Genomic DNA, 8,862 nt, shown 5'->3' with positions numbered 1-8,862 from the left:
GGGTGCGCTCGCTCCAGACTGCTCCAAGCGACACCCATCTTTGTTCTCTCCTTTCGTCTCCTCCCACTTCGAGGGCGGTCCCGGGGCCACTTGGTGACTGTCAGCTCCAGGGGCTGTTCTTTCACGCCGACAGACACCTCTAGCATCACAGTCTCTGTTGGTGGGGGCGGTTTCCACTTTTGGCGCCATTTTCGGTCCTGGCCCACGATGGGAGGTGGCCTCTTGCCATCCTCTGGCACGCCCATAATGGCGTCCGCTCTGACAAGGCGGGAAACCTTTGGAAATGGCGGGAATTGTCTCCCAGTGGCGGGAAACTCTGCAGATGGCGGGAAAAAGCTGTTAATGGCGGACAACCGGCGGGAATCGACTGGTGATGGGGTCCGATGGCGGGGACCCTCCGGAACCGGCAGGAGACTTCTTTTTGAGGTAAACTCGTTCTTTTCTTCAGGCACGCAGTACCCGGGTGTTGCGGGCACGTAATCCTGCCGACTACGCCAAAGTTGACGCGCCCCCTGGGCCATATTCTTTAGGGGGAATATCCGGAGCCGGATCAGATGGGAGTTGTAGTCTTCCGAGTGGCTGTGACCCGGTCCGTGCCCAGGGTGTCAAACTCAGTTGTATGTGGCAGTCCTACAGATGTTATTAAGTTCTTTATTGTCGACTACGCCACCCGTTGTATTGCGGTCACTATGGCCGCCGCTGCAGCAGGGTCCGCTGAGGCTGATGGTGTAGGTGCAGCTTTTGATGGTGTAACCCCCAACGGGTGGGGTATAGCCTCAGGGGGTCAGGTGCAGAGGATGGGGGTTGTGGTGGTGCAGCATAGATGTTAAAGGAAGACAGAGTCGGGTTGTGCAGTTTAGGGTATTTACTCACTGCTGATGTTCCGGTCACTCCAGCTTCAAGTGACCACCCGAGCCGTGCTGCGTCCACCAGGTCCTGGATCCAGCCAACCCCCAAACAAGTCCGGAGCGTGACCCTGAGCTCTCCTTCTGTCCTTTCCTCTGGCCGTCCCCACTAGTGATCCACCCAGGTCCAGCTCCCTCGGGCCTTCTGTTGGGAGACCCTTGGCCTTGGGTTCCCTGACCCTCCACGTGGTATGCCTTCAGGGTGGATGTGGTGGGTGGCCGTGGCAGACGCTGCCCACGGCCTCCGGTCTCTGGCTAGGGTGTGCTTTTGCCCCCACCAGCTTGGGATCCGGTACCCTTTTGCCAACTCTTCACCCGCTGATGGACTTTGGGTTCTCAGAGTTCCTTTTCTGTTTCCCCCTCTGGGTCTTTCTTGCTTTCTCCTCTCTCTCTCTCTGGGGCTGCTCTGCTCCTCTTCCTGACTCTGACAGACTGACCCTGTTCTTTGATGGTGCCCACCTTATATACACCCTCTATGTGTGAGCTCAGGTGACCAGCACCCAATGAGCTCCTATCTTTACCCAGGCTGCTCCCCCTATCTGCCCCTACACTACTTGGGATGTACCACCCCCCTCCCACTCCAGCCAGGAACAGACTCGGTCGTACCTGCACATTTCTAAGTGGGAGTACCGTTGGTCTGTTCCCCGGAAATGGGATGTGTGTAGTGCATGCAGCCTACCGAGCTCAGGTCCACACTCCATCCTTACCCGGGAGTGGAATATCACACCTCTGGGTTGAGGTGCAATACCCCTGTAGCAGCCGAGTCCTCAGGGTGCTACACTTCCATTGAAGCCCCATGTTCATGGTGCAGACAGTGGTGGAGAACATACTGACCCCAGCCCAGGTAAGGGAGCAATGCATACATTAACACTACATTCATTACAAGACTGTAAAAAATATCACCTGTAACTTCCTGCTGTTCTGATCTCTCTTTAGTTTACCATCAGCTTTGGTCAACATCTTACCAAGCATGAAGGGCCATGAACACCCCAAAATCACCAGATGGTAAGTCACCTCTCATTCCCGCTGCCCCATGATATCTAGATCACATGTGACATATAAGTAATTGTTCTTTTCTCCTTTTCATAGAAGGATGATCCAAGTCTGGAGAACATTGAGGAATTAGGTCAGAATGACTTGTCCTTCATGTAAGTAGATATTAGAATTTGCTTTTTTATATTTTCCAGCTGATTATTAACTTTTTACTGGGAATCTATTGATGAGATGTAATAATTTGGCGTCTTCTCTTTACAGAAATCTGCAGAAGTTACAGATCATTTCCATAATGATCCACAGATCCCTCATCTGCTTCATAGAGACCCTGATTTCATCATGTGCAGAGATGCTGATAACAGCTGCAGCCCCAGACTATGATATCCTCATATATTCCATTATTTGTCCAAATATTCCTAAAAATAAATAATATTTACCATCTCTATGTCTGGTTGTGACTTCACTATATAGAATGTTGTTACGTAACATTAGCAGCACATAATGATAAGTGAGGGAGGGATTTACCATTAGTTGGTATAGGGGTAGTGGCAACAGATAAAGGGGATGTCCAGCTCTTTTATATTGATGGCTTACCCTTAGGATAGGCGACCCATATCAGATTAATGGGGACGCGACCCCCGGCACGCGCGATCAGCTGTTCTTGGTGCCGGTTGGATGTGATTATTTGCAGACTGGAACAGCACAGCGCCAACAACTGCATAGTGGCTACAGCGGGGTACTGCAGATCATATGAATAGGGTCAGGTGTGCAGTACCCGGAATCGGCCACTATATAGCTGGCAGAGCAGTACAGCATGGGCGCTGGCACCGCGTCCCACATTGCTTTAAACTGCTCGCGATACTCATCTCTCCACGTTCCTCCGCAGCTCCGGTGTCTTCCGACTCTGTGACATCTCAGGGAAGAGGGCGCGATCACTACAGCGCCCCCTCTGTGCTGGGCAGTCACAGTGCAGAGAGCCGGAACACGCTGTGGAGACAGGACCTGCGGCCAGCGGGGAACAAGGAGAGGGAAGTATTTGATTATTATTTTTTTTCTGTATGGAGCATTACATGGGGCCATACAGTATGGAGCATTATATGGGGCCATACTATATTGAGCATTATATGGGGCCATACAGTATGGAGCATTATATGGGGCCCATACAGTATGGAGCAATACATTGGATACGGAAAGTATTTAGACCCCTTTAAATGTTTCACTCTTTGTTTCATTGCAGCCATTTGGTAAACTCTAAAAAGTTCATTTTTTTCCTCATTAAAGTAGTCTGCACCCCATCTTGACTGAAAAAAAAACTGAAATGTAGAAATTTTTGCTAAATTATTAAAAAAGAAGAACTGAAATATCACATAACGCTATGCATATTTTCTCATTGCTGTAAACCCCTCCGTGGAGCTGTAGCACTAAAGCACTAGGATAGCAGGTCACAACTATGCAGTGTGTGGTCTATAAATGAAGGTAAAATCATAATAGAAATATGGTATCACTTTTGGGATTCTGGAATCAACGAGCGATGAGTTATCCGAGAAGTTTTTAATAAAATGTGCAGGCTAGAGCCCAGTCCCTGTGACGTCATCCCAGGGGGGTCTCTCCCTTCAGCATAAAATAGTTGGCTGGGGGGTATAGATACTATAAGCAATGGGTCATATTCGATAACGTTCAAATCAAATCCACCTATATTGAATCGTCTCAGCGATCTTATAGTAAGTCTCTTCTTTAATCCTTATTATTTGGTGTAACTATTAATGTATTGTATTGTCTCCTTTTGTAAACATTTTTGTATAGTTTTCCTAAACACTGCCTCCCATTTGGATTAAATATAAAATCTAATCGTTCTGTTTCTTTTGTCCTGTAATCGTTCCCTTCCCAGAAGCCATACACTACCAGAATGCAGGCGTTTGGCCAGGCAAGGCCTTGTACTATATTTCAAACTCGGCCGGTGGTGGCAGCGAGTAATATTAATAATTGGGCTATTGTGAAGGTGGCAGTGACTGTACAGAGGGCATTAACATATATTCCATATGTTGGAATCCCTGACGAAATCCTGACACAGTGACAGCATGGTGAGATATAGAGTGATCTCTGTGGAATACATGACAATGGAGATGCCAGGGATTAAACCCGGGGCCTCATACATGCAAAGCATGCGCTCTACCACTGAGCTACATCCCCTGCATGTGTGTTATGCTCATATGCAAAACCCTAAGGGTATGTTCACACTTATTTGAAAGCAGAAATTTCTGCAGCATTTCCACATCTCTTGGCAGGAAAAACGCAGCGGCAAAAACGTGCTTTTTTTCCTGCATTTTTCTAGCGTTTTTAGACAGCAATAAATGACATGGAGATAGATAATGGAGATAGATTGAATAGATAGATAGACAGATAGACAAATATATTGACCTACAGACGTACAGAGAGACATTTAGACATAGCGACAGACATATAGACAAATAATTGCACAACCACCCAACATATCATAACTTTGCACCCTGTGGAGCTTATCAGGCAGCTTTTAATGATTAAATAAAAAAACAAACAAAAAAAAAATGACGTGGTGTATCCCCCCATGTAACCAGCAAAGTTAATTAAAGCAGACAACTGAGAGCTGATATTATCAGGCTGGGAAGGTCCCTGGTGATTGTGCATAAACATACCAGCCCGCAGCACAGCCCTCCATGTGCTCGCCAGAGGTAGCGTGACTGCCATTAGGTACCGAGATGAGATCCTCAGACCTCTTGTGAGACCATATGCTGGTGCGGTTGGCCCTGGGTTCCTCCTAATGCAGGACAATGCCAGACCTCATGTGGCTGGAGTGTGTCAGCAGTTCCTCCAAGATGAAGGCATTGAAGCTATGGACTGGCCGCCCGTTCCCCAGACCTGAATCCGATTGTGCACATCTGGGACATCATGTCTCGCTCCATCCACCAACGTCACGTTGCACCACAGACTGTCCAGGAGTTGGCGGATGCTTTAGTCCAGATCTGGGAGGAGATCCCACAGGAGACCATCCACAGACGGTCTGGCTTTCAAAGGGTTGCTTTTAAGGGGCTAGAAATGAAATATGCCAGAAATGGGCCAGAAGTGACCAGAAGGTACAAAGAACCATTTACTACGTGTACTTAGATTCTCTTTCTCATTCCCCCTTACACTTTCATCATGCTTACATATGCTTTTACTGTTTTTGCCCCCCTAATCCTCCCTCTCCTTCGCTATTCCCACACCCCAGCACCCTCTAACCAAATCATCATCTCTCCTTCCCTCCTTCCTCCCCATGTAACTTCGTCTACAGATCTGCTCCTCAACCTCAGATCAATCCTCCCAAAACATAAAACAAGCCGGACACTCTCTTTCTCCCACCTGCTCTCCTTCTCTCTGCTTCTCCTCACTGCTGGCGACATATCTCCCAATCCTGGACCCCCACAGCTTGCACCCTCCACCAACTCCCCCACCTGTCGCATCAAACCAACTGCAAACTACTGCAACCCCTCCTACGCAAAACCGGTCCCCCTGACGCCCACCCCGCTGCTCCCTCTCTCTGGAGCACTGTGGAATGCATGCTCTGTCTGCAACAAGCTCCATTTTGTCCACGACCTCTTTACCTCTCATCATCTCTCCTTCCTGGCCATCACAGAGACATGGCTAACACCCCCTGACACTGCCTCTCCTGCTGCGCTGTGTTACTGTGGCCTCCACTTCACCCACATTCCTCGCCCTGGAAACAGACATGGTGGAGGAGTGGGTCTTCTCCTCTCTAACAATTGCACCTTGAGCCCTACTCCTCCTCTTCCCTCCCTTATTCTCCCTTCTTTTGAAGTCCACTCTGTCCGCATTTACTCTCCCTCCAACCTCCAAGTGGCTGTCATATACCGACCCCCGGGCCCGATCACTGCCTTTATCGACCAATTCTCCACCTGGCTTCTTTACTTTCTCTCAGCTGACATTCCCACAATCATCATGGGCGATTTCAACATCCCCACTGACACTCGCCAGTCAGCAGCATCAAAACTCCTGTCGCTTACTTCATCCTTTGGACTTACTCAGTGGTCCTCCTCAGCCACCCACACAGATGGACACACACTAGACCTCATCTTCACCCGACTCTGCTCCCTATCTAACCTCAAAACCTCCCCACTACCCCTATCTGACCACCATCTACTCACCTTCTCATCCCTGTCCTCCTCACCTGTCACCCATGTCCGGCAGCTAGCACGCCCCTGCAGAAACCTTGCACATCTAGACACTCACAAACTCTCTGACTCTGTTCTACCACTGACATCCATATCCTCACTCCATGACACAGACAGCGACACTGCTTTCTACAATGCCACTCTCGCATCAGCTATTGACTCGGTCGCCCCTCTTATGCATGGTAGAGCGCGACGAGCCAACAAGCAACCCTGGCACAACAACCTCACTAAACAGCTTCGATTAGCGCCCAGGGTTGCGGAGCGGCGTTGGAAGAAAACACATACTCAAGAAGACTTCACTGCATTCAAACAAGCAACGCTCGCATTCAAATCAGCACTCACCTATGCTAAACAGGCCTACTCCACAACCCTCATATCCTCCCTATCCTACAACCGCAAACAGCTATTCAACACTTTTAACTCTCTCCTCCGCCCTCTACTGCCGCCTCCGACCTCCCTCATCTCTGCCGCACACTTCAAAAACAAGACCAAACATGGCAAATCTTTACTGTCCGACCACCACAACCCCTTTGTTTTCCACACCATTTCCTTAACCCCATAACCTCCCTTCCCAACATTACTGAAAGAGACCTTACTCGTCTCCTCTCCAAATCACACCTCACCACATGTGCACTCGACCCCAAGAAACCTCACCCCCACACTCGTCCCATCCCTAACCCATCTCTTCAACCTATCACTATCCTCTGGTACCTTCCCTGCTGCCTTCAAACATGCCGCAATCACGCCCATCCTCAAAAAGCCATCCCTCAACCCATTCGCCCTGTCCAGCTATCGCCCCATGTCGCTGCTCCCATTTGCCTCCAAACTCCTTGAGCAACACGTTCACGCCGAACTTTCCTCCCACTTTTCATCTAACTCTCTCTTCGACAACCGACAATCCGGCTTCCGCCCCCACCATTCCACCGAAACTGCCCTTACCAAAATCACCAATGACCTGCTCACAGCCAAAGCTAACAGACAATTCACTGTACTCCTTCTTCTTGACCTGTCCTCTGCTTTCGATACAGTTGACCACTGACTCCTACTACAGATCCTCTCTTCCTTTGGCGTCAAAGACCTTGCCCTATCCTGGATCACCTCATACCTTTCTAACTGCACATTTAGCGTCTCCCACTCCCACACTACCTCCTCATCCCATCCTCTCTCTGTTGGAGTCCCTCAAGGCTCTGTCCTGGAACCCCTACTCTTCTCAATCTATACCCTTGGCCTGGGACAGCTCATAAAGTCCCATGGCTTCCAGTACCATCTGTACGCTGACGACATTTAGATCTACCTCTCTGGCCCAGATGTCACCTCTCTGCTGTCCAGAATCCAAGCATGTCTATCAGCCATATCCTCCTTCTTCTCCTCCCGCTACCTCAAGCTCAATGTGGACAAAACTGAACTCATTATCTTTCCACCATCTCGCATATCCTTCCCACCTGATCTTTCTATCACAATAAATGACATCACTCTTTCCGCTGTACCGACAATCCGCTGCCTCGGAGTAACCCTTGACTCTGACCTGTCCTTCAAACCCCACATCCAAGCTCTCGCCACCTCCTGTCACCTCCAGCTCAAAAATATTTCCAGAATCCGTCCTTTCCTCAACCCTAACTCTACTAAACTGCTTGTGCATGCCCTCATCATCTCCCGCCTCGACTATTGCAACATCCTCCTCTGTGGCCTCCCTGCTAACACTCTCGCACCCCTCCAGTCTATCCTCAACTCTGCTGCACGAATTGTTCATCTCTCGCCTCGCTACTCCTCTGCTAAGCCCCTTTGCAAATCGCTTCACTGGCTCCCATTCCCCCAGTGTATCCAGTTCAAACTACTAACACTGACCTACAAAGCCATCCATAACCTCTCTCCTCTGTACATCTCTGAACTAATCTCCCGATATATTCCCTTACGTAACCTCCGGTCCTCCCAAGACCTCCTTCTCTCCTCCACACTTATCCGTTCCTCACCCAATTGCCTCAAAGATTTCTCCCGAATATCCCCCATCCTCTGGAATTCTGTGCCTCAACACGTCCGATTATCCACCACATCCGGATCCTTCAGACGGAACCTGAAAACCCATCTCTACAAGAAAGCTACAGCCTGCAATGACCCTGCTGCCTCCTCATCAACACCGGAACTACTGCAACCCCCAACCTACTGTCTCCTCCCCACTCCTGTAGAATGTAAGTGTGATGCCTCATGCTCGAAAAAGCCCTTTAGTTTACCCTGGGTGATGGGGGACTCGGAGTCGGATCCTGTGATGGAGAGATGGGGTGTGCAGCATCGGCGTCCCTGCCTTCTGCTAGGCAGGGACGCCGTCCCTCTCACCTCCGCGCTCCTCACATGGGTCCCTCCGGCGCTCCTGCCTCTGTCGGCGCAGCAGCGTCCCTGTCCCATGTCAGTCAGGGACACCGTCTCTCTCGCCCCCCGGCTCCTGGCGCGGCTTCTCCCTGCTCTCCGTTCCCTGCTGTGGCCGGCACGCGTTCCTCCTCCAGCAGAGTGCTTAGGGCGCGCATGCGCGCACTCCCCCCCTCTTAAAGGGACGCCGCGCGTCTTTCTAAAATGTCCCCGGCCAATGGCCAGAGGGCTTGCCATATTTAAGGCACCTCCTCCAAAATGGAGGTGCCCGAGCAACAGTTGTCGCACTGTGTCTTCACCTCTGCTTCAGCCCTCAGGTCCCTTCGCTAGTCTGACTAGTCCAGCCTGTTTCCTGCCTGTCACAAGTCTGCTACCTGGAAGCACCTGCCAGCACTCGC

At 50.2% G+C, this 8,862-nt stretch overlaps 1 non-coding gene across 1 annotated transcript; it reads right to left on the bottom strand.

Moving 5' to 3' along the window:
* Positions 1 to 4,016: 4,016 nt before the first annotated feature.
* Positions 4,017 to 4,088, bottom strand: TRNAA-UGC (transfer RNA alanine (anticodon UGC)). The gene has a single exon. It is a non-coding gene; the product is annotated as a tRNA-Ala (tRNA).
* Positions 4,089 to 8,862: the final 4,774 nt, after the last annotated feature.

This window comes from Phyllobates terribilis, unplaced genomic scaffold (genome assembly GCF_046119375.1).
Source record: "Phyllobates terribilis strain yellow unplaced genomic scaffold, ASM4611937v1 Scaffold_3__8_contigs__length_932513732, whole genome shotgun sequence".
Taxonomy (NCBI): domain Eukaryota; kingdom Metazoa; phylum Chordata; class Amphibia; order Anura; family Dendrobatidae; genus Phyllobates; species Phyllobates terribilis.
Note: the sequence above shows the minus strand (reverse complement) of the source record. Positions and strands in the feature narration are given on the sequence as shown.